Below are 26,255 nucleotides of genomic sequence, written 5' to 3' on the forward strand. Positions count from 1 at the left end.
TAAATTAAACTAATTAAATGAATTCCATGTAAAGGACTATTTTTAAAGATGATTATATAACACAGTTGTACCACAACTTTGTATGTAAGGCAAATACAATGAGATCTCATAAATATACATAGGTATACACACAGACTTGAAAAACACACACCAACCCCCACACATGCACACTCATGCACTTCTTCACACATAGCTAGTTCATATTATGGTTCAGTGGGACTGCTTATTTCATTTCTCACTGACTGCCCCTACCACTCAGAACATACTGAACTGTACTCCCCTGTGACTTGGCTCCATGTGCTGGGGAAAGGCAAACTAATTTTCAACCTGAGCACATATCACGCTAGCATGTACAAAACCATATAACATTTCTAAGGCAAATATTGATAATGTTGATTAAGTTCTGCTTTGGACTATTTCATCATTTTTTTCATTAACGATAATGATGGGGATTTGCTTCATGTCTTATTTGTCAGCTTTTTGTCAATTTAACCAAAATACCCCTAGATCAACTTAGAGGAGGAAAAGTTTATTTTGGTCTCAGGGTTTCATAGGTTTAATCCATGGTCAGCCAACTCCATTGCTCTGAGCACCAGGTGTGCAAGAAAATTATGGTGGAAGGGCATTGCAGAGGAAAGCAACTCAGTTTGTGGGAGCATGGAAGATTGTGGGAATCATGAGATTTTGGGGGACACCTCATATTCTAATCATAACACATATAATTATCAATATGTTCCAAAGTATCTTTCTATAAATGATCACTTTGATGCTTTTTTTTGTTGGATGATGAATTTTGGTTTGGTTCCATTGTATTAATGTTTGGAATCTTCCTTTGAATTGTGCATCACTGTGTAGAGTAGTGCACCAAGATTAGTCCCAATATCTTCAGTGCAGGGACTGAACTGTAGAGATGTATGCTTGCATATACTTTTTCCATTAATTTTAATATATGGTGGTTAACTAGACTCACAAAGAAGTCCACTGGGAGACTTGGAGTGAGAGTAATTTCTTCCCTTGCATTTGTACTGTACCCAATGCAGGTGGGAGTTTGATTAATTCCTTTGGTTGATAGTCAGGACATTGATGATGCTGACAACAATGAAGAATAATTAGGTTTCCCCTCAAACACAGAGAAGAGACTAATTTGTGCCACATGAAGAGTTTCGGCCACCTAGGGACTTGAATGTTTGAGTTTCCTGAGCCACTGCTGATTTTAGAAGTCCCACCTGCCGAAGGAATATCTTTACTTCCCAGGATGCAATCACAGGCAGGTCCTGACACAGCTAGAAAATCTGCTGACTGTAATCAGTGAGTCAACCAGCTGTTCTTGAAACAAGCTGACTGTCGATGTGCTCTCCTGCTCAAGTCAGACTCAATGTTGAAGAATAAGGAGTTCATTCAGTAATAGCGGAGCTGACTACCCCCCCCCCCCGCCCCCAGATCCAGAGGCGAAATTAAAGCAATACAACATTTTTGCCAGTTACATTCTGTTTGGAAAAGATGAATCATCTTCATGTTTGTACTCAAAGGCATCTAGTTAGAGGCAAGATGATTTGCAGACTAATTTTGTCTGCAGGAATCACCTTTGACAGCAGATCAATATCGGTATATGTGTTTGCTCTGGAGAGGAAGAAAAAAAGCATACATCTTGCTGGTCAGGCAGGAGAAAGCTTGAGTTGCTACTTCTCAAATATATAATTGCAATGTTTTTCCCTAAGTCAAAAGGTCATATACCATTACATTTAAAATGCCAACAAACAAAATCTTCACTAATGGTTTGAGTAAGCCCCAGTAATAGCCTAAAAACAGCCGTTTACTCTCCCTTTAATCAATTTCAAATGGGGTGAGGTTGCAATTTTAAGTGCATCTATTTCCTGGATTTCTTCCCCTTCATCTTTCTGGTTCTGGACGAAGGAGTCTGGAGACAGGCAAGAAGAAATGAAGGAAGCCCCCCAAAAGCAGAGGCAGTGTCAAGGACATGAAATGACCTTCAGAGGCCTGGGTTACTTGCTGATTTATTTAGCTTTGGTGGCTGGGGGAGGTTGCATGATAGAAATTACTGTACACAAGAATCATCTTCTATAGCAGCATTTTCAGTGCAAGCTAAGGATAGAACTGATTGGTGGAAAATTTCATTGAACTTTAGATAAAAATGAAAGTGAGCAAGATTATTTCTATCCAATTTTATTATGAGAGAGTGAATATCATTGGTCAATTAAAATAGTGAATGCTTTTTTAGTTTGGGGCCAGCATTACACATAATAAGATAACAAGTTCAAAGTCAAAGAAATTTATGCCCAAAGAATTCTTAGCTGTCTTACTTCTTTGCTTCCTGTTTCAGAGGACTAAGCTCAAGAAGAACAGAGCCATATTTTGTAATGGTTCTCTTTCATGATTTTTCTCATTTATAAACCATTTCTGTAGATCTGCAAATTCTGTAAACTAGTGTGTCTTTTTGATTATACATGCAAAACCACTGCTGTCTTATTGTTAATTATTTTAAGTGGCCATTTCTGCTTTCTTCACTATGCCATTATCATGGGAGTGGGTTAGTTATCTAGTAGGTTGGTTATCTTGGGATTGGGTTAGTTATCATTGGGAATGACTTTGTTATAAAAGCAAACTTTCTGTCTCCCACAAGCTAACTGGTTCTCTGCCATGGGATAAGGTACCAAAAAGACCCTCACCTCATGATGGCACCTTGATATTGGACTTCCCAGCCTCTGGACTGTAAGACATAAGTATGTTTAAAAAAATTATCCTGTCTCAGGATTTTTGTTATAACAGCACAAACATGGAGACTCTCTGAAAGTCACTAAGCACTGTGAACTGACTATACCCCAGGTCTAACTAGATTCAAACCTATGTTGTTAACTTCAGCCCTAGGGTGTCCTCTGAAGAGTGTGAAGAAAGACAGCAGTTTCTAAGCCATCATGAAATGTGACATCCGTCCTGAAGGCAGCCAAGTTACAAACCCTAAGAGGGTTGAGGATGTGCATTGGCTCTGAAAACTGACTGGAAATAGAACCAGTGGCAAAATAAGACCTGTTCCTAGGAGTCTTGTGACTTTTTTCTCTCATGTTCTTATAGCTGTATCTATTTCTAGGATCAAAAATTTGGAGGTTTGTGTTTGTGTTGTCATTTGATATCTCCCGGAGAGTATGGGGTATGAGGCAGGTAACTGGCATTGTTTTCCAAAGATGAAGTTTGCTTGGTGTGACAGTTCTTCCCCAGGTCTGTTTCATAATTCTAAAGAGGTTTTACCTATGTCTAGAAGTACCCAGAAACTTCCTTAAGAACAGATCAGTTGGCTTTGCCAGGATGCTGAAGCAAAGTTATCAATCCTTTTTGCCATTTCCTTTGAGGTCAGTTGACCCAAGTGGTTGAATGGATGAAGTTCTGCAGGTCACTTAGATTCCAGGATGGCCCTTGAGCTGCAAGGGATATAAGAGAAGGCCCACCAGTTTCCTGATGAAGTTCTCGAGGTGTCAGCTGGGGCAACATCGGATTCTCCAAGCATTTCTCTCTTTCATTAGCAGAGGTAATTGGAATTGACTGGAGAGCCACAAGTGATTGCTTTCCTGGCCTCTTGGCTACCCTGACTCCTTCCATCATCAAATTAATTGTAGTTCACGAGGCGATTGTTTAAATGGCAGGGAACATTTAGAACCTGAGCAGGATGCCTGGGAGAAAGGTTGAAACGTGGAGAGGAGAATTAAAGAATTCACATAGCTGGGTCTATTCAGGTCAGAGCCATTACATGACTCTTAAGAGACAAGTACTGCTGGAGCTGGCCAAAGTTACTGAATGAATGCCAGGGAGGAGGTCAGAAGAAGGCAGAGCCTTCAAGGGCAGTTCCAGGACCAGAAGCAGGTCATAACTGCAGCAACCCCAAAGATGAAAATGCAATGTTGAAGCAGAGGTGTAAATTACTTCATGTTGTAAATCTGTGGTGGTTGTCGTTGTTAATGTTATTTGGCTTTGATGGTGACTGGGAGAGTGTGGAGCTAGGATTTATAAAGACCTAGAGCAATGTTTTTCAAAATATCCTTCAAGGAACACTAATTCAGTTGGAAGTTAATAGGCATTAAGAGAAAAAGAAATGAGATACGTTAGGCAAATAATTCTGGGAATTTTGACTTGAAGTTAAATAACCATGTGCTTCTCAAACCTTCAATATGTGGATTTATGTAATTGAAATCCATGAGGTTTATGTATCAAATGCAGGGTTTCCCCAAACTATCACAGCATGAAACTATAGCAGACCACCTCACACGGTTAGTCTTTTGGGGAACAAAGTTGGGGGGACGTTGGTGTAATGTATATAATACTATCTTGAAAATCAAGCTGGAGTGAAATACTCAGTTCTGATTTCTGGATATTTTAGCCAGTACAGAAAAGGGTAAAGAAGGTCAGAAAAATGGATATTTACCAACTTCACAATTTTTACCAAGCCTGGATCCAGCACTAGTATTTAAAACAAAATATTAAAGTTATAAGAAAAAACTCAGGGATACAGTGTATAAAAGCAGTGTTCAACTAATCTCTGGATAAAAAGAGATTCAAATTTAAATCCAGCATTTAAGAATTCGGGAATGGTTAGGATTTGGGTTCTCTTGTTTCAAGCTTATTTCTTAATTGGCTTCTGGGATATGTTTTGTGGAGTTTATAAGGACTGGATGCCTTTGTGGTGGAGGGGAGGAGACAAGGAGTTCCATCGTCGTAGGCTTCCTAAGTTGTTATGGTTTAGATGTGGTGTCCCCCAAAAGCTCACATGTGAGACAGTGCAAGAAGGTTTGGAGGAGAAATGATTGGATTATAACCTAGGCCTAATCAACAAGTTAATCCCATCAGATGACTGAATAGTAACTGGAGGCAGGTGTGGTGTGGCTGGAGGAAATGATTAATTGGGGGCGTGGCTATGGGGCATTTATTTTATATCTGGAGAGTGGAGTCTCTCTCTCTCTCTCTCTGCTTTCTGATCACCATGTGAACTGCTTCCCTCTGCCACACTCTTTTGCCATGATGTTGTGCTCTCTTCAAGCCCTGAGGAATGGAGCTGGCCTTCTGTGGACTAAGACATCTGAGACTGTGAGCCCTCAAGTAAACCTTTCCTTCTCTACAGTTGTTTTGGTCAGGTCTTTCAGTAACAGCAGCAAAAAAAAAACTGAATGAAACAAGTCTTGAGGGGCTCCTCATTAAGCTGAAAATGTTATTGGTTCAAGAATTGCTGAGGTGGTAGCTGAAGGAGTTCTGCATGGTAAGCTTGTTTTGAGTAGTTTCATTGAATTAGAGTATTCTGGATTGGGAATTATGGAAAGGACAGGAGAAATTACGGTCAGATACTTTAACATGTTGCATTTTGGTGGTGACCAAAAGGTGCTTGCTTACTGGTTTGTGAACTCTGCATTTCTGTAGAACTTGGTACTCAGATTGGAACTTGTACCAAATCTGTATAGGAATATTTGGTACAGTGGAAAAAACAAACTTTAGAAAGCCAGTGTCAATCTCTTTTTTTGCTACTTTTAGGACTTTGGAATACCATTTAATATGTCTGTAGATTAGTTTTCTTGTCTAACACAGGCATAATGATACAACCTGCTGTAGTTTTCTGTAGATAATTATTCCATTTCTTAATTCGACAAATATTTTTGAAGACTCTACTTTGTCCAAGACTCTCTTGGAGTACACCAACTGAATAAAACAGTTTAAAATTCTTGTGGAGAAGGCAAATGGCACTTAAATAAACCTATAAGATAGTGATGAGTTATAAAGAAGAATAACGCAGCATAAGAGGAGAGAAAGGTATCCCAGAGGATGTAAAGTTGTGAAGTAGGAGGCTGAGCTAATGAATATATTTAAAAAATATTTCCATAATTTTCCATAGGAATTTATTTATAAGGTAACAATAACCATAGCTTATTACAGGTTTGCAGTTTTTGTTCCTGTCCTATGTAATTACTTCTGTAAAAACATTTTTATTAGTGCATCATAGTTCTACAAACCATGGGATTTATTCCAACGTGATCATATGTGTGTGAACTATAATTTGCTCCACTTCAGTCCCCAGTATTTCCTCTTTCCCTCCCCTCATCTCTCTCCCTGATCCCCTTCCTCTACACTAAAGCTCCTTCTATTTATTTTTTAATTGATGATTTATAGATAGGCATAAAGGTGAAATTCACTATTGTATATTCATATTACATACATCATTGGGTCAATTTCATTCCATAGTCCCTTCCTTTTCCAATCCTTCCTCCTTCACCCTTATCCCCTTCCTCTACTCCACTGATCTCCCATCTCTTTTCATGGAGTTCTTCCCTTTTCCTCCTTATTTGCTCTAGCTTCTGCATATGGGAGAAAATATGTGACTTGACTCTGAGTCTGGCTTATTTTATCTGTCATGATGTTCTCCATTTCCATCCATTTATTAGCAAATATCATAATTCCATTCTTCTTTATGGATGAGTAAAACTCCATAGTGTATATATACCACATTTTATTGATTCATTCATCTGTTGACAGACACCAGGGCTGGTTCCATAACTTGGCTATTGTGAATTGTGCTGTTATAAGCTTTTATGTGGTTGTATAACTATAGTATGCTGATTTTAGTTCTTTTGGAGAAATATCAAGGAGTGGGATATCTGGGTCATGTGGTAAGTCTATTCTTATCTTTCTGAGGAATGTCCATACCACTTTCCAAAGTGGTTGTACTAATTTGGAGTCCCATCAACAATATATGAATGTACCTTTTCTGCCAGCATTTATTATTACTTGTATTTTTGATGATTGCCATTCTAACTGGATTGAGATGAAATCTCAATGTGGTTTTGATTTGCATTTCTCTGATTGCTAGGGATATTGAACATTTTTTGTCCATTTGTATTTCTTCTTTTGAGAAATGTCTAGTTATTTTGCCCATTTATTAATTGTGTTATTTGTTTTTTTGGTGTTAAATTTATTTATTTATTTTTAAAATTTTTTACAGACTGCATTTTGATTCATTGTGCACAAATGGGGTACATCATTTCGTTTCTATGGTTGTACATGATATAGATTCATACCATTCATGTAATCATACATGTACAAAGGGTAATGATGTCTGTCTCATGCCACCATTTTTCATACCCCCCTCTCTCTCATTTCCTTCTACATAATCTAAAGTTCCTCCATTCTTCTTTCACTCCCCACCCCCTCACCCCCATTATATATCATCCTCCACTTATCGGGAAAACATTCAGCCTTTGGTTTTTTTGGGATTGGCTTATTTCACTTAGCATTATATTCTCCAATTCTGCTCATTTATCTGAAAATGCCATAATATTATTCTTCTTTATGACTGAATAATATTTTATTGTGCATATATACCACAGTTTCTTTATCCATTCATCTGTTGAAGGGCATCTAGGTTGGTTCCACAATCTAGTTATTGAGCTGCTATAAACATTAATGTGACTGTGTTACTGAAGTGTGCTGATTTTAAGTTCTTTGGGTACAGCCAAGGAGTTGAGATAGCTGGGTCAAATGGTGGTTCCATTCCAAGTTTTCTGAGAAATCTCCATACTGCTTTCCAGAGTGGCTGCACCAATTTGCAACCCCATCAGAAATGTCTGAGTGTACCTTTTTCCCCACATCCTCGCCAACACCTATTGTTGCTTGTATTCTTGATAATAGACATTCTAATTGGGGTGAGAGGAAATCTTAGGGTAGTTTTGATTTATTTTTTATTTCTTTTCTGTGGAACATCTCATTGAATATATTTTATAGTGTTGAATTAGTGACTATAAATTCTTTTAGTTTCTGCTTATCAAGGAAGGTTTTTATTTTTATTGAATTATGAAGGGTAGCTTTGTTGGATATAGTAATCTTGATTGGCATTCATTATCTTTCAGGATTTGGTATATATTGTCCCAAACACTCCTGACTTTTAGGGTCTAGACTGAAAAATCAGTAGAAATTATAATTAACTTACCTCTACATGTGACCTGCCATTTTTCTCTTGTAGCTTTTCAAACTACATTTTTTTCTTGTAGCTATCCTTAAAAATAAATTAATAAAACAAAATTCTATTCCTATTCTGTGTGTCAGGCATAGTAATTATAATTTGTCATGGAAGATCTTTTTTGACTTTACCATTTGTTGTTCTAAAAAACTTTGGTATTTGGATTTCCATCTCATTCTTAAGATTTGGAAAAAATTCTGATTTTATTGAAAAGGTTGTATCATCCTTTAGTATCTTAATGTTGGAATTTTGTGGGCTATTTGGGGTGTTTTTTTTTTTTCTTGGTTTTTCTTTTTGTTTGTATGCTGGAATGATTATCTCTTCTACTTTTATGCAAGGGACTATTTATGAGCCTCTTTCTCTTCAGTGCCTTAAGCTGGGAAAATATCCAAGAACTGCTACTCGCACCCAACCTGTGTCCTCTGCTGTGCCCAGTACCATCACCACTTTGATAGAGGATACTAAACCCTATTAACTGCAGTCACTTGAGAGCAAAGTCATGTACTAATAAACTTTAAGAAAAATGAACTTACTGAAAATGGTCTCCCCAGGTCTTTTAATATAGGTATACAATTGTAGTATTGTTCTTGAATAGGTTGAGAAATTAGTTATTAGTTATTATAAATACTTAATTATAAAAGTAGGGCTGCAACTGTAGCTCAGTAGTAAGAGTGCTTGCCTTGTGAGGCGTTGGTTTGATCCTCAGCACCACATAAAAATAACAAATAAAGTTATTATGTCCATCTATAGCTAAAAAATATTTTTAAAAATAAATGAAGGTATTGTCCATCTAAAACTAAAAAAAAATTAAAGATAATAAAATTGCTATCACACTGTAATAGGTTGAAAAGAGGAGAAAAAATGGACAAAGGGAAAAAGGAAAGAAAAGAGATAGAAAAGAATAAAGCAAACTAAGAAGAAAAATGGGGAATGCAGGGTTTGAAGTAGGAGGAGGTAATGCAAGAGGGAAAAAGAAAGACTAAGAGGAGCAAGTGTCAGCTGAACTAGGAAAAAAAAAAGAGCTCTAAAACATTAGAAGAAATACAAAGGGGTTGAAGACTGCAGTATCAAATAACTGGAAACATCTTTTGATTGAATAGAAAAAGTAATATCTGTAAGATCAAAATTGGCATTAGAGCTATTTATGATAACCCTTGCTGAGGTGGGGTTGTTTCTTTTTTTTTTTATTTTTTATTTATTTTTTATTTTTTTTTACGTTTACATAGGGTAATGATGTTTATTTTATTTTTTTCCCCTCCCCCCCACCCCTCCTACCCCTCTTTTCCCTCTACACAGTCCTTCTTTCCTTCATTCTTACCGCTCTCCTTAGCCTAACTCTAAACCTAACCCTAAACCTAATGCTAGCCCCTCCCACCCCCCATTATATGTCCTCATCCGCTTATCAGCGAGATCATTCGTCCTTTAGTTTTTTGAGATTGTCTTATCTCACTTAGCATGATATTCTCCAATTTCGACCATTTGCCTACAAATGCCATAATTTTATCATTCTTCATTGCGGAGTAATATTCCATTGTATAAATATGCGGGTTGTTTCTTTTTGAATTTCCTTATTGGGATTTCATCAGGATTTGGGACCTTTGGAAGATGCCTACCACTCCTTGGCTTTACCTCTAAGTTTCCCTGGTTGTGGAGGTATTGATCATGCCAGCTCACCTCAATTCTAGGAGACCTATCTGACCTTGGATGCTGCCAGGAACTTAATAAATTTCTCTTGGTTTGGAGGAGATGAGTCCTAATCATCTGTGACTTAGCTGTCAGGTTATTCCCTATCACCTATTGCAATCTTGTGAAGAAAAGTCTCCTGAAGAAACACTCTGTGTAAAATTTTGGAACGGACCCAACTTTTGACCCAGTTATCCCATTCCTCAGTTTATACCCAAAGGACTTAAAATTAGCATACTACAGTAACACAGTCACATCAATGTTTATAGCAGCTCAATTCACAATAACTAGATTGTGGAACCAACCTAGATGCCCTTCAACAGATGAATGGATAAAGAAACCATGATATATATACACAATAAAATACTATTCAGTCATAAAGAACAATAATACTATGGCATTTGCAAATAAATGGATGGAACTGGAGAATATTATGCTAAGTGAAATAAGCCAATCCCCAAAAAACCAAAGGTTGAATGTTTTCCCTGATAAGTAGAGGATGATATATAATAGAGGTGTGGGGGGGGTGGGGAGTGAAAGAAGAAAGGAGGAAATTTAGATTATGTAGAAGGAAATGAGAGGGAAGGGGAGTATGAAAATCATGAAATGAGACAGACATCATTACCCTATGTACATGTATGATTACACAAATGGTATGAATCTATGTCATGTACAACCATAGAAATGAAATGATGAACCCCATTTGTGTACAATGAACCAAAATGCAGTCTGTAAAAATAAAAAAAAATTAAAAAATAATAAAAAAAAGAAAAGCTCTGTGTATCCAGTGATGTCAAATCAGTGTAGGCTCCCCTGTGTATATTTCTGGAGTGTGGGGTGTGGTGGTCTAAGGTGGAGGTATTGTAGTCTGGCGCTGGATGGTGCTGAAGGGCTGCTGCATCCTCTGGAGTGCGTACGTCGCGGGTCAGTAGGCTGTATCTGGGCACATTGGGTTATGGCGGGTGCCTGAGATATGCTCCTCTGCAAGCCCCTTTATGGGGTGTACTTCTATCGTGTATGCATGAGGTTCTCTGCTGGCTGTTTGGGGTTATCCTCAGGAATTAACTCCATGCATCTGAATGAGGATTGAATTAACTGGCAATTCCAGGTCTCACAGCCATGGACCCTCTCACAGGTGCAGAGAAGTGGGGGGACAGGAGGTAATTTCCAGGTTGCTATGGTTTTCCTGCCAGTCAGTGCTTGTTTGTCAGTCTAGAGGTCTGAGTCAGTGTGCTTGAGGGTACTGACTCTGCTGGGTGCAGTGAAGCAGGGTGCAGGACTCAGGGCTGTCATTAACTGCTGTGGGATGCTGAGAGCCTGCTCCCCTCCACTGTGGCTTCTATGGAGTGGCGCTATCTAAATGCTTGGTGGCTTTCTGCTACTGTGGGGCCTGTTGGTGCAGGCTTCCTGTGGGCAGCATGTAGCACAGAAGCCTCCACTCTGGATGCTGCAGATCACACATTGTGATGAGTATGTCACCTGGTTCGTTTCCCCCTGAACTTCTTCAGAAGGTGTGTGGCCTGCTGGGTTTGAGCTTAATGCTCCCTGGAGTGATTTGGTCAGTTCCACCACACTCCCCTTGTCTGTGGTGAGGGGCAGGGTTAGTTAACAGTGATCCCTCTACAAATTCCTTCTAGACACATTACTAAGACAACCCATTTTGGAGGCATTCCTTATGGTTTTATTTATTACTATATATCTGTCAGTGGGGAGAAGCTGTATTGATTTAATATTTTCTAGGGAGCCTAGCTATCTATGGACTACAAAATGGCTGCCCTGCCTGGCATAACTTTCAGCCTACAATTTGGGCAAAGCTCTGTGATCTTCACTGTCTTTGTTGTTCCTATGCTGTATTAACTTGTTCTGCTTTTGTTTCAACTGTGTTAAGGAAATAACTTTCTGGGCTTTTCATCTACCTCTCACTCGGTTACACCCCTCAGGCTTCCAAGCCCACCTGGTCAGGTTTCAAGGTCAAGGACTTCTGTCCTTGTTTTCTAGTCTGGTAACCAAATTCCAGGTCTCTCTACGTCTCAAGCTATCCAAAATTGAGTTTTAGAGTGTTTCCTCTGTCACCCACCTGCCTTCAGTTGATCTTTCACTGCTTCATTTCTGGACTGTGGAGGAGTTGAAGTTTGCTGCCTAGATCTGCCCCACCATCTTCCTTTCTTGCCAGTGAATATCTTGGAGGAGAAGAAACATAAGGTGCCAAAGTGGGAGGTATGAATATATTTGGCAGAATGAAATACATTCCTGCATCAACAACAACACAACAGAATGCACCCTATCTCAGCAGCTACATACAATGAAAGCTTATCTACTATTTATAGTAGGGTCTATGAGCAACAGTAGGTATGGGAGTTTTTTTCTGTTTTGTCATTCAGGGATCAAGGCTGGAGGGGGACTGTGCTACTTTCAACAATGGGGGTCATTATCAGTTCAGTTTAAAGAAGGCATAGAGTGAGTATATATATTGCAGGTGTGGTTTTGGAGACAGGCAAATATAAGCAAAATAAAACATTAATGTGCTCTTAAATATTATTCACTTTGAAAGTCTGATTTTTTGGAGTCTCTTCTCAAGTCTCTCATCAATGTCTACCTTTTCCCACTCCTGCCCTTGGTTCTGCCTAAGAAGGTTCTTCATTGTGTCTCTTGGATTTTTCTTAGGGCTACTTACTCCTTTTCCACATGTTGTGATGCAGGCATTTTTTGAATCTCACCAGAAAATGACCACCAAGAAACAGACCTCTTCTTCAAGTGGTCTTTAAAGTTTATATGGACTGAAAACCTTAAGGTTTGAAGTTGTCCAGACAAACCCCAGGAGTAATAGTCACGTTCGTGTGTGTGAAGACAACACAATCTGCCATGAAGACCACCCAGACAACAATGATTGTGAGATGGACTGATTAATAGATGAATCCCCATTTAAGAGATATTCAAACACGAAAAAAACTCATGTCTGAACATCTTGGCTGAATAACATTTAAAATTTAAAGGATGAATGGGTTCCTTCAGGCTATTAAAAATATCAGATACCAACTTAATGGTTCATTTCTAAAAGGAGCCATGGAGTGGCATTCAAGGTAAAAGAAATAGTATTTCTGCTAGGACCTAAGAGGCTCTATACCCATCTTTGTCGTTCACCCACAGTTCAGTGAGGGGAAGGAAACTCTGTGAGTTTCATCTACTTCTGGTGAGGGCACTGATGTCTTCTATCTAATGCCTCTACTCAGCTTAGGACTTAAGTCAGGTTGACTCAGGAGGCTGAATATCATTCAACTCTGACCCACCAGCCTATGGTATGGAAATTCTCTTACTTCTGTGGGTTTCTGGTAGCCTGGGTGAACTGTGGGCATTGCAGGCCATGACATTGTAACTTTGTTCTAGGCTGGCATGTGTCTGCCCACTCTGCAGGACTGGACTGTGCTTGTTCTTCCTTCAGCCTCACATACCACATGAGGACGGGGCTCTGCCCTGGACCTCGGCACTATAGGCTAGATCTTACTATGTTACCTAACTCTTCCAAGTTTCCACTTGGAGAACAAACTCCTTCCCTTTTTTCTCCTTAGCAGCTGGCTTATTGAACACTTTGTACTTGTGTTCTATTACATGAACTTTGCACACATGTGGATACCAGTTAAAGACACCTCCGTACTGCCTAGTCCTCTGGAAGAGATTATGTGGGACTCCTTGATTTCCACAGGTCTTCATCAGTTTTCTTCAGCCTCATCTCACCATGATGCCCTGCCCTTCAGGCCAAGTGAAGGCCTGGATGGTTACAATGGGAAACTATCATTCAAGTCAAGATCTATTAGGGATGAACACAGATGGAACATAGAGACTTTCAAAAATTTGATTCCTTGAGGAGGTACTGTCTCTAGAGAAGAGCCACCTGAGGTTTTCAGAGAGTTCCAAAGTCATATTAAAATGAGAGGATGTCAAGAGAGTAATGTTTTAAAGATTAGATGGGACTTCAGAGACTCATTAACTTACATATTGAGTGGCCAGTGACTATTTAACTTTGTCTTACTTGTGGAATTTACAGCCATCACAAGTGAATTGTTAAACTGTGCTCCCAAAAGCCCATAACTGGGAACTGTTAAGATTAAATTATTAACAAGAAGCCATATTTATAGAACAGATGAGATTCTAAAATCTGGTTTTCTGAAGTGTTTAATTAAAATGACCTATTTAATTTTTTTCCTTTTTTGCTTTGTTCCTTTTATTATCATCCTAAATTAAAAATCTTGATTCTATGACTTTATTTTATTAGACTTATATTTGTTTGACTTCAAATCACTCATGAATTGCAGAAATAATTATGACCATTTGATTATTATTGCCATAGTTTTATAGGACTTCTGCCATATTTCAGAATATTCTACCTCCAAATCTTTGCACATTATTGTGTATGTGACAGTCCTTTCTTAGATTTTTTCCCCCACATTTATTGATGCACTATAGTTGTACATAATGATGGGATTTATTGTTACATGTTTGTACATGCACATAATATAACAATATAATTTGGTCAATATTATTTTCTGGCACTTGCCCCTTCCTCCCTGCCTCTCACTCTTAGGTCTCTTTCCTCTATTTCCTTAGATATTTTATAATGGTGTTTTAAGATAGTTTGGGGGAAGTTTCATTTAACTGCTACCAAATATTCACCCAACTAAATCATCAGGAATTAGACAGCATGAAATTATATCTCATTCTCTGAGAAGTCCCACAGACCCGGTTTAGAAGTTCATGTAGTGACAGAATCCAGGTTCAATTTCCAGCAGAGCCAGAATGACTTGGAAGTGGGGAAAACACAGTAGCTTTTTAATATAAAATTGTATTTATCCTTCCTCCAAATCAGTAGGCTCTGGTATAAGATCTGACTTATCATACATCCAAACAGAGCCTTTAAGGTGGTCTTTTAAATTCTTTTAAGGAGGTCTTTTAAGGAGTTTCTTTTTCTCTTTCTCTTCTGGAGTAGTGATAGTGCCTCGCTTTTTCATCTTCCTCCTCCTCCTCCCTTTCTACTTGATTTTGTTTCACTTTTACTCTGATTCTAAGAGAACTATCTTGCAAGTTAGGTGCCTGAAGCATCAGTCTGCAAATAAAAAGGGCTGTTTATTCTAACACAAGGAGAACATGGGATTCATTATACTTTCGTTTTCAGACTAGAGTCCTGGGATACAGTGTAAAACTGAAGGGGAGACATAATCCTGGAGAAAGCACCAGGGGATAAGCTGAAGATGGGCCTTTGCCTAAAATCTGCCATGACAATTTAAGTTGTGTGTGAAGGGAGATTGTAGAGGAAAGAAATGGCTATATGCAAAGCTTACACAATAGGTGTGTGAACACACATATTCCCACTGGCTCCTAACCAGAATCTATCCAAGTAGAGCTGTCAGGATTAATTACTTGGATTTTGCATAGAGACTGCAAAATAAAAAACCTCTGTGAGTGCCAAGTGTTATCAGTTTCCATCACGACTTAGGTATTTGGTGGAACAGTTCACGGATTAGACATTTTCAGGAAATCTAAATCTTGTTGACCTCTCTTTCTCTCAGACTTTCTTTTCTGAGAAAAGAAAGTTCAATGGATTGTGCTTCTTTGTTGCTCCATTTTTGTTTTTTAACTTGTTACCTTCCTTCTATCTTGTACTTTATTCTGGCCTTTGTTTTGCTTCTGTGTGCTTTAGGTTAAAGGCACATACGTCCATACGTCCACTGCATACGTAACCAGAAATCTGTTAGGATAAATGGGAAATGAAGTTTTAGGGAAAATCTTAGACATTGTCTTGATTATTGTTCATGGGCTAATTTTTCCTTTCCTAATGGAGTTCTTTCCCCATCCCAACCCAAGTTGCAGCATCTTGCAAAGGGGAAAGGCTGGTGCTCCATAAACATCTACAAAAGAATGGTCACATCTGCAAGAAAAATGAAGGCATGCCCCCTTCATTCACCAATGCATAGACAGTACTTTCTAAGAAACACTTTGCTGTTTTCTGTAAGCAACACAAGTTCATTAAGTTTTGTTAAGATCTGCATTGGTACTAGTGATGCAAAAATAAATGTGTGAGTTGGCTGTCAATCATATAATGAATACTTGAGATGATTAGCTTATAAAGAAAAAGGGTTTACTTTGGATCACAGTTTTGGAGGTTTCAGTACATGATCAGTTGGGCCTGCTCAGTGAGGCCTATGGCAAGGTACTATACCTTGGTGGAAGTGTGTGGTGGAGCTGTACTGCTCAACACATGGCCAGGAAGTAAAAAAAGAGGAATATGCCAGGTCCCCACAGTTCCATTTGAGGGCACATCCTCAGTGACCTAAAGATCTCCCAGTAGGCCCCACCTCTTGAAAGTTCCACCCCCTCCCAATAGCTTTACCACATGGGTCTTTGAAGGATGATCAAGATTCCAACTATAGCAATGGCTAGGATAGGTTTCTTGGTTTTAAGTGGTCCAAATCCATATAGAAGGATAAATAAGAAAATCAATAGTCAGCTTATAGTGTCACAAGTGCCAGAAGGCAGTATGCAGAGGCCAGTTCAGCACTGCTGTTGCTCCTTTAATGATAACTTCTTATTCTTCTTCAATCTCAATCATTCTCTGTAGTCTACATTCTCTCCTTTTGGAGAGTTTATTCAATCTTTTTATTCTGTCTTCCATATGTTTTCACCTCTCATTTTTCACTGATTTACTTCTTTTTTCTGCACTCTAGGAGATTCACATAGACCTACTTTTCAGTGCATGCTCAATTGACTTTTCAGAATTTTCTAAGTCATTACTTTATCTGTCCATCATACAGACTTTTTTCTTCCCATGTACAATTGTATTTTCTCCATTATGAATTTAATGGCTTTGGTGGAACTATAGAATCTCTCCCCTAACATCAAACCAATTAAACAAACAAACAAACAAACAAAAAACTAGTAAAAAATAAACAGTCATATCTCAGGCTCAATCTGGAATTGGACCTGAAAGTGATTAATTTTCCAAGAGTAGAGGATTTACCTTGGGATTGACTGAACAAAGAGAGGAAAAAAGAATTTTGTTTGTTTCCTTCCTTTTTTTAAAAAAAATTTTTGTGGGGGTCTGGGTCATGGTACCAAGTAGCCAGGGCCTACATCGTTAAGAAATTCAGTAGAAAAAAAAGCTGCTTAAGATACTTCTTTTAAAGAAAGAAGACTTAAGTTGTCCAAGATTCCATTCCAGTTTCTCGACACAATAGGCGCTCCTTAAATAAAGTCCTGGGTTGGTGCAGAGAATTGGCAACTGTCATTTGCTGGGCGGAAAATATACTGTTTTGAAACATAAAAAGTAAAGAGATTCATTGTAATAGAAAGAAATCAAAAAGTAGCAGCAGGAAAAGTCTGGTTGGCCTACTAAGAGCTTGTTCAGTGTGGGCTTGGTCAATGAATATTTTAATAACAGTCAAGTCTGCCAACCTATTTGGTCCCTGAAACTCAGGGGCTAAACTATCAGTGATTATGAAATCACTTATGGCCAAGGATGAGGAGAGCCTGCTTCACTCTGATTTTGAAATGAGTACGTGTCTGGAGATGAGTGTGGTGATCTTACAACTACCAAAACTTCAGAACCTCAGTTGCGTTTCTGCTTTGATCTCTTTTTCTCATATTTATTATATTTCTGGGAACGTTTTCCTCTACCAGAAGTAATTCATTATTTTTTTATAGAAGAGGAAAGGGTTTTTTGGTGGTATACTCTCAGTTTTTGTTTATTCATAAATGACTCCATTCTTGTTCATAAGCATGATGTTTGTGGTTAAAAACTTTTGCATTGACAATCATTTTATCTCAACACCTTGAAGATTTTATTCCACTGCATTCTAGATTCTACTGCTGCTCAGATGATCCATTCTCCTTTGTGCTTGAAGAATTTTTTTCTTGCTTTAGTTGTTTACGACCTTTATCATGATATATTTAGGGTAGATTTGTTTTTACTTTTCCTGCCCTAAAATATCTTGGGCTTCCAATATCTGTAGATCCATATTATGTATTGGCTATAATAGATAAAAAAAATAAGCTGTTTTAAAGGATTGCCTCTCCTTATTGTTTTTGTTCTGTATTTTGGGGGAGATGCATGATATACTTTTTCATTCAGTGCCCACTTAACATCTCTCTCTCTCTTTTAATTACAAATGTTAACATACAAATCATGCAATTTAATGGGTATCACTTTGACATCTCCAAACATGCATAGACCATGCTTAATCACATCTGCCTCCCTTATAACCTCTTATGTCCCCTTCACCACACTCCTCCTGGTCCCATTCTCTTTCTCTAATGGCTCCTCTTCTACTTTCAGGTCACATTATTATTATTATTATTATTATTATTATTATTTTCCTAGTTACCACATATTAGAGAAAACATATAACACTTGTTTTTATATGTCTGGCTTATTTCATTGAACCCAATGACCTCCAGTTTTATATATTTTCCTGCAACTGACGTGATTTTATTCTTCTTTATGGCTGAATAGCATTCCATTGAATATATAATACCATATTTTCTTTCTTTGTTCATTTGTGAATGGAAACCTAGACTGATTCCCCTAACTTGGCTATTATGAATAGTGCCACAATAAAGATAGGTATGCAAGTATCTTTTTGTTTGCTAACTTCATTTCCTTCAGATATATACTAAGGGATGGTATAGTTGGATCATATGTAGTAGTTCTATTTTATTTATTTATTTTTTAGGAAACTCCATAGAGTTTTCCATAGTGGCTATAATGATTTACATTCCCATCAAAAGTATATAAGGGTTAATATTTCTTCACATCCTCACCAATATTTTTATTTATTTGTTTATTTTTTGACAATAATCATTCTGACTCTGGTGAGATGGGATCTCAAGATATTTTTGTTTTGCCTTTTCCTGGTTCCTAGAGGTTGAACATTTTTTCATATATTTATTGGCTATTTGTTCTTCTTTTGAGAAGTATCTGTTCATATTGTTTTTTTAATTGTATTATTTCCTGTTTTAATGTTAATGTTATGTTTTCAAGGTTTCTTTTTTTTTTTTTTTTTTTTTTTTTTTTTTTTTGGTGGTACCAAGGATTGAACCCATGGGCACTTAACCACTGAGCCACATCCCCAGCCATATTTTGTATTGTATTTAGAGACAGGATTTTGCTGAGTTGCTTAGGACCTTGCTAAGTTGCTGAGGCTGGCTTTGAACTTGTGATCCTCCTGCCTCAGCCTCCAGAGCTGCTGGGATTACAGGCATGTGCCTTGGTGCCTGGCCAGTTTTTGAGTTCTTTACTTATGCTGAATATTAATTCTCTGTCAGTTCAATAACTGGCAAAGATTTTCTCCCATTCTGTGGGTTGACTCAGTCGATTGTTTCCTTTGCTATGCAAAAGGAAATTAATTAATTTGGTGTAATCCCACTTGTCAATTTTAGCTGAGGTGTTCTATTCAGGAAATTGTTGCTGTGCCAATATCTTGAAGTGTTTCCTCTAACAGTTTCAGAATTTCAGGTCTTATGTTAAGGTCTTTGATCCATTTTGAGTTGACTTTTGTACAGGATGGGCGAGAGGGATCACATTTCAATCTTCTACATGTAAATTCCCAATTTTGCTAGCGCTGTTCATTGGAAAGGATGTCTTTTCTCTAATGTATGTTTTGAGCATGTTTGTCTAGAATCAGATGGCCATTGATGCTTCAGTTTATTTTGGGTCCTCTGTTTTATGCCATTGATTAATGTGTCTGATATGCCTGTACCATGTTGTTGTTGTTTTAGTTCTTCTGTTTTTATTCAATGATTTTTCTTTTTCTTTATTATTTTTTAATATATTTTTAGTTGTCGATGGACCTTTATTTTATTTATTTATGTGCGGTGCCAAGAATTGAACCCAGTGCTTCACACATGTTAGGCAAATGCTCTACTACTGAGCTACACCCCAGTCCACTCAATGGTTTTTCTTGATCAGTTGGCAAACAGTAGGTTTATATAAGGTGATTTTTTTTCCCTGTAGTGTTGTGATCATGCATGTATATAGGGTGATAATGTCCCTCATTCCCCCACCCTTCCCATCCATGTTGTTTCTGTTGCTAAGGTTTTGTGGTATATTTTGAAATCAGGTACTATGATGGTTCTAGCATTGCTCTTTTTTTGTTCAGAATTGTTTTGGTTATGTGGAATCTTTTGTGGTTCTATATAAATTTTAGGGTTGTTTATATTTAGTTCTCTGAAGAACAATATTGGTATTTTGATGAGAATTGCATTGAATCTGTAGATTACTTTCAGTAGTACGGCCATTTTAACAATATTAATTCTCCCAATTCTGAACAGGGGAGGTCTTTTCATCTTGTAGTGTATTTAATTTCTTCCTTCAGTGTTTTATGATTTTCATTGAAGAGGTCTTTTACGTACTAGGTTAGGTTTATTCTTTTTTTTAAAGTTATTTTTATATATATTCTCAGTTGATGGACCTTTATTTTATTCATTTATTTATATGCAGCCCTGAACATTGAACCCAGTGCCTCACACATGTCGGGCAAGTGCTCTACCACTGAGCCGCAACCCCAGCCCATGGTTAGGTTTATTCTTATCCCTCTTTTTAATTTCCCATCTTTCTATGTTGTAGTATAGTGATTTTTTTAATGCATCTAATGTTTTACCAAATCTTCCTTCAGATGTACCTAATCTATTGTTTAACTTTTTTTTTTTTGTGTGGTACTGGGGATCGAACTCAGGGCTTTGTGCTTGCGAGGCAAGCACTCTACCAGCTGAGCTATCTCCCCAGCCCTGTTGTTTAACTTTTAATTCACAAAATGTCTACTTATTTATGAAGATATAATAGAGATAAAATGCAAAAGATAATAATGCCCCTATGCCTTAGCTACCTAAGTTCTCTTCCACTGAGTGGTTAAAAACCTTTTTTATTGGTACATTATAATTATACATAATAGTGTGTTCATTATGCCATCTTTGTACATACACATAATTTGATCGATCTCATTCCCCACTACCTTTCCTTTTTGCTGTTTTTTTTTTTCAACCTGTTTCAATGACCAAGTCTTATCCTTATATTGCATGAATGTCAGTGGCATTTGACATGGTCAGTCAACCCTTTTTGTTTCTGATCTACCCTTTGCTCCCTGAATTCTCCTTCTCCTTTGCTGAGTTCTCTTTTTATCCCTAATATTATTGTCTGAGAACTCCATGGCTTGGTCTTGATCTCCTTTTCTTTTCTATCCACACTTACTCCATTGGCAATGTAAGCCAGGTTCATAGAGTTAGATACCATCTATGCATTGACAATAGTTAAATTATGTCTCCTTCATAAATGATCACTCAAGCTCGACTCCTATAACCAATTACCTTCTTGACCTTTCCACTTGAATATATAATAAAAGCTCAAAATCAATGTGCCAACACCAGAAATCTAGATTTTTCTCAAAAACCTGCTCCTGAAACCTTCCCCATCTCAAGTGAAAGTTTAATTCTTTCTGATGTCCTGTTATAAAACCTGCCTAAATTTTGAAACTATTCTTTTAAAATTTTTGCATTCTATTTGACTAAAAGTGAAATAATTTTGTTCTAACTTTATTTCTCTGATTACTAATGATTTTGAGTTCATTTGTTAACATTTTTTGGTTGGCTCATCTATATGCTCCATAATCATCTTTAGACTATTTTTTTGAAATTGGATTTTTACTCTTTTGGTTCATTAACATTTTCTTTTATATAGAAACTTCAGTGTCTGAGCCCAGGATGAATTATTTGGATCTAAAGGATATGGTTGTGAAATCTACTATGAGGAAATACATGCTAATTATTTGGGGGCCAGGAAGGCATCCTGATTGTTTTTACTTAGAGTAAATCTTCAGTGGACAAACTGTTGCAGATTACCCAAAATGGAAAGAGACATGGACCAAAGGAGGCCCCTATTTGTCATTTCTGTGAAGCTCAGTTCTTTGAACATTTCTTAGAATATGAGCAATCTGCTCTACTTTTAAACTTCCTGGTGATTGGGACACTGACTCTCCTTGATTTCTCCTGTATGTTAGCCAGCTTTCCATCACTATGGGAAATACCTGAGAAAAAAACAACTTATAAAAAAAAAAAGGTGATACTGTATGACTATTGAGTATAGACACCAGCTGTGATTTAATGACTAAAACTCCACTAGTGGAAATGCCAACATATCCTTAGATCTAGACTGGGAAGTCAAAACAGGCATGCCCAGAATGCTTCCAATGTAAGGATGTTTCAAAACAGAGAAGGACATTCTTGAGCAACTTTAAGTATTGCAGCAGGATGTTTCAAAACAGAGGAAGACATTCTTGACCAACTTTAAGTATAGCAGCAGGAGGTTTCAGTCCATGGTCAGTTGACCCTTTTGCTTTGAGCCTGTGGTGAAGCAGCACACTGTGGCAAGAAGCTCATGGCAGAGCAAAGCTGATCATCTCAGGGTCACAAAATGAAAGAGAAAAAGAGAAAGGGACAGGTACACACCTGTCCCCTTCAAGAGTACATACCCAATAACCAAAAGACCTCCCTCCAGTCCCCACCAGTTAGATTCATATCCTCCCAATACTACCACCCTGGTGACCAAGTCTTTACCACATGGGCCTTTGAGGGATATTTTAAATCCAAACTAAAGTAACCTGTTTCCCTCTTTTTTTTTTCATCCTGTTCTGATTTCTAGGTAGTTGTAAACTCCAAATTGGAATATTAATGTGGGTTATAATTAAACTAACTTCCTGATCTCGCCTCTGCTTCATTACCCTTGAAATGGCATACTCTAGACTAATATTTTAATGAGGAAAACATCTGGTCCATTTTTATATTCATATGGATACTGAATTTCCTGTTATCCTTATGCTTAGGGAATTGCCTTGGGAATAACCTTCTGGCATAGAATCCTGACTGCCGTGTATTTGTTGTTAGTCAATTGAAGAAGAAATTGGAACCTGGTCACATTTTGTTGTTGTTGTTATTATTATTATTGTTATCATTATTATTCTCACAAACCCTCCCATTGAGGCCAGACAATGGGATGTTGGTTGCTCTGGGAAGTTGAAGTTATAAGCACAAGTATTTTCATCCATTTCTTCAACTATGTGTTGTGAAGTCAAGAGAGTTTGTAGGCAGTGGATCATGGACTATTGAGTGGTCAGTCAAGGCCAAGGTGGAGGCAATCTGCTTCCCCCAGAGAGATGCCATCTTTATTAGTTTCATGTATGGAGATTTTTCTTGATAGAGGGTTTCCATAGTTTTTGTTTATTATTTAGTGAAATGTAGTGGTCAATTGCAATCACTTTATTGTGAATGTAAATCAATTACAACTTTTTGATTAAAATTTTATTTTGTATCACCTAGAGATTGCCTCCATTGAAGCTATAATAGATACTATGATGAGTGAGACTACCCTTGCTTTTGGCATGTTTCACAGTACAGTAGGAAATATAGCACACAATACATGTCATGTGTGCCTGCACATGCATACAGAAAAATCTCCCAAATACCAAGGACAATATTTAAATGAAAGGAAATTTATAATGTGAGGCATGGTAAGTTGATGCATCATAGTGCACAAAAGTTAGGATTTTGGAATCTACTGACCTTGGTTCAGATCTATGCCCACTTGTATCAAAAATAATACTGACTATGCAGAGTTGGTGTGAGAACTAAATGGGATGATCCATGGGAAATCATAGTTACTACGCTGTTAATAAATGTTATTTTCTTTTCCTTTCCTCTGATCCTTTCCATCTTGCACAGATATTAACTACCTATCCCCATCAATCCAGTTCACACTCTTAAGTTGTAAGCTCTAAAATTTTCTAGTATATTTGCGTATACGTGTCTACACACACACACACACACACACACACACACACATTCTGCATACTGTATTTCTTTTTTTTTCATTAAAAGTGTTTTCAATTTTTGTTAAAATAGATTCCAAGAATAATGCATTCACATATATACAGTTAAACTTTTTACTCTTTTTTTTATTATTGTAAACAAATGGGATACATGTTGTTTCTCTATTTGTACATGGAGTCAAGGCATACCATTTATGTAATCATAAATTTACATAGGGTAATGTTGTTTGATTCATACTGTTATTTTTTTCCCTTCCCCCCACCCCTCCCACCCCTCTTTTCCCTCTATACAGTCCTTCCTTCCTCCATTCTTACCACCCTCCTTATCCCTAATCCTAAACCTAACCCTAACCCTAACGCTAACCCCTCCCATCCCCCATTATATGTCCTTATCCGCTTATCAGCGAGATCATTCGTCCTTTAGTTTTTTGAGATTGGCTTATCTCACTTAGCATGATATTCTCCAATTTCATCCATTTCCCTGCAAATGCCATAATTTTATCATTCTTCATGGCGGAGTAATCTTCCATTGTATATATATGCCACAGTCTCTTTATCCATTCATCAACTGAAGGGCATCTAGGTTGGTTCCACAATCTGGCTATGGTGAATTGAGCAGCAATGAACATTGATGTGGCTATATCTCTGTAATATGCTGATTTTAAGTTCTTTGGGTATAGGCCAAGGAGTGGGATAGCTGGGTCAAATGGTGGTTCCATTCCAAGCTTTCTGAGGAATCTCCATACTGCTTTCCAGAGTGGCTGCACTAATTTGCAACCCCACAGCAATGTATGAGTGTACCTTTTTCCCCACATCCTCGCCAACACCTATTGTTGCTTGTCTTCTTGATAATCGCCATTCTAATTGGTGTGAGATGAAATCTTAGTGTAGTTTTGATTTGCATTTCTCTTATTACTAGAGATGTTGAACATTTTTTCATATATCTGTTGATTGCTTGTATATCTTTTTCTGTGAAGTGTTTCCTTAGCCCATTTGTTGATTGGATTATTTGTAATCTTGGTGTAGATTTTTTTGAGTTCTTTATAGATTCTGGAAATTAGCGCTCTATCTGAAGCATGAGTGGCAAAGATTTTCTCCCACTCTGTAGGCTCTTTCTTCACATTACTGATAGTTTTCTTTGCTGAGAGAAAGCTTTTTAGTTTGAATCTATCCCAGTTGTTGATTCATGCTTTTATTTCTTGTGCTATGGGAGTCCTGTTAAGGAAGTCTGATCCTAAGCCGACATGTTGAAGATTTGGACCTACTCTTTCTTCTATAAGATGCAGGGTTTCTGGTCTGATTTCGAGGTCCTTGATCCATTTTGAGTTGATTTTTGTGCAGGGTGAGAGATAGGGGTTTAATTTCATTCTGTTGCATATGGTTTTCCAGTTTTCCCAGCACCATTTGTTGAAGAGGCTATCTTTTCTCCATTGCATATTTTTGGCCCCTTTGTCTAGTATGAGAAAATTGTATTTATTTGGGTTTGTGTCCATGTCCTCTATTCTGTACCATTGATCTACCTGTCTATTTTGGTACCAATACCATGCCATTTTTGTTACTATTGCTTTGTAATAGAGTTGAAGATCTGGTATTGCGATACCCTCTGCTTCGCTCTTTCTACTGAGGATTGCTTTAGCTATTCTGGATTTTTTATTTTTCCAGAAGAATTTCATAATTGCTTGCTCTATTTCTGTAAGGTACATCATTGGGATTTTAATTGGAATTGCATTGAATCTGTATAGCACTTTTGGTAGTATGGCCATTTTGACAATATTAATTCTGCCTATCCAAGAACATGGGAGATCTTTCCATCTTCTAAGGTTTTCTTTAATTTCTTTCTTTAGTGTTCTGTAGTTCTCATTGTAGAGGTCTTTCACCTCTTTTGTGAGATTGATTCCCAAGTATTTTATTTTTTTCGATGCTATTGTGAACAGGGTAGTTTTCCTAATTTCTCTTTCTGAAGATTCATCACTTATATATAAAAATGCATTGGATTTATGAGCATTGATCTTGTAACCTGCTACTTTACTGAATTCACTTATGAGTTCTAAAAGTTTTCTGGTGGAATTTCCAGGTTCCTCTAAATATATAATCATGCCATCAGTGAACAGGGATAGTTTGAGTTCTTCTTTTCCAATTCGTATCCCTTTAATTTCTTTGGTTTGTCTAATTGCTCTGGCTAGAGTCTCAAGGACGATATTGAATAGAAGTGGTGAAAGAGGGCATCCCTGCCTTGTTCCATTTTTAGGGGGAATGCTTTCAGTTTTTCACCATTTAGAATGATATTAGCCATGGGCTTAGCGTAGATGGCCTTTACAATGTTAAGGAATGTTCCCACTACCCCAATTTTTTCTAGTGTTTCAAGCATGAAGGGATGCTGTATTTTATCGAATGCTTTTCTGCATCTATTGAAATAATCATGTGATTCTTAACTTTAAGTCTGTTGATATGGTGAATGACATTTGTTGATTTCTGGATGTTGAACCAACCTTGCATCCCTGGGATAAAACCCACTTGATCGTGGTGCACTATCTTTTTAATACATTTTTGGATGCGATTTGCTAAAATTTTGTTGAGAATTTTTGTGTCGATGTTCATTAAGGATATTGGTCTGAAATTTTCTTTCCTTGATGTGTCTCTGTCTGGTTTAGGTATCAGGGTGATATTGGCTTCATAGAATGAGTTTGGGAGGGTTCCCTCCTCTT

Source organism: Sciurus carolinensis, chromosome 12, assembly GCF_902686445.1.
Source record: "Sciurus carolinensis chromosome 12, mSciCar1.2, whole genome shotgun sequence".
NCBI lineage: Eukaryota > Metazoa > Chordata > Mammalia > Rodentia > Sciuridae > Sciurus > Sciurus carolinensis.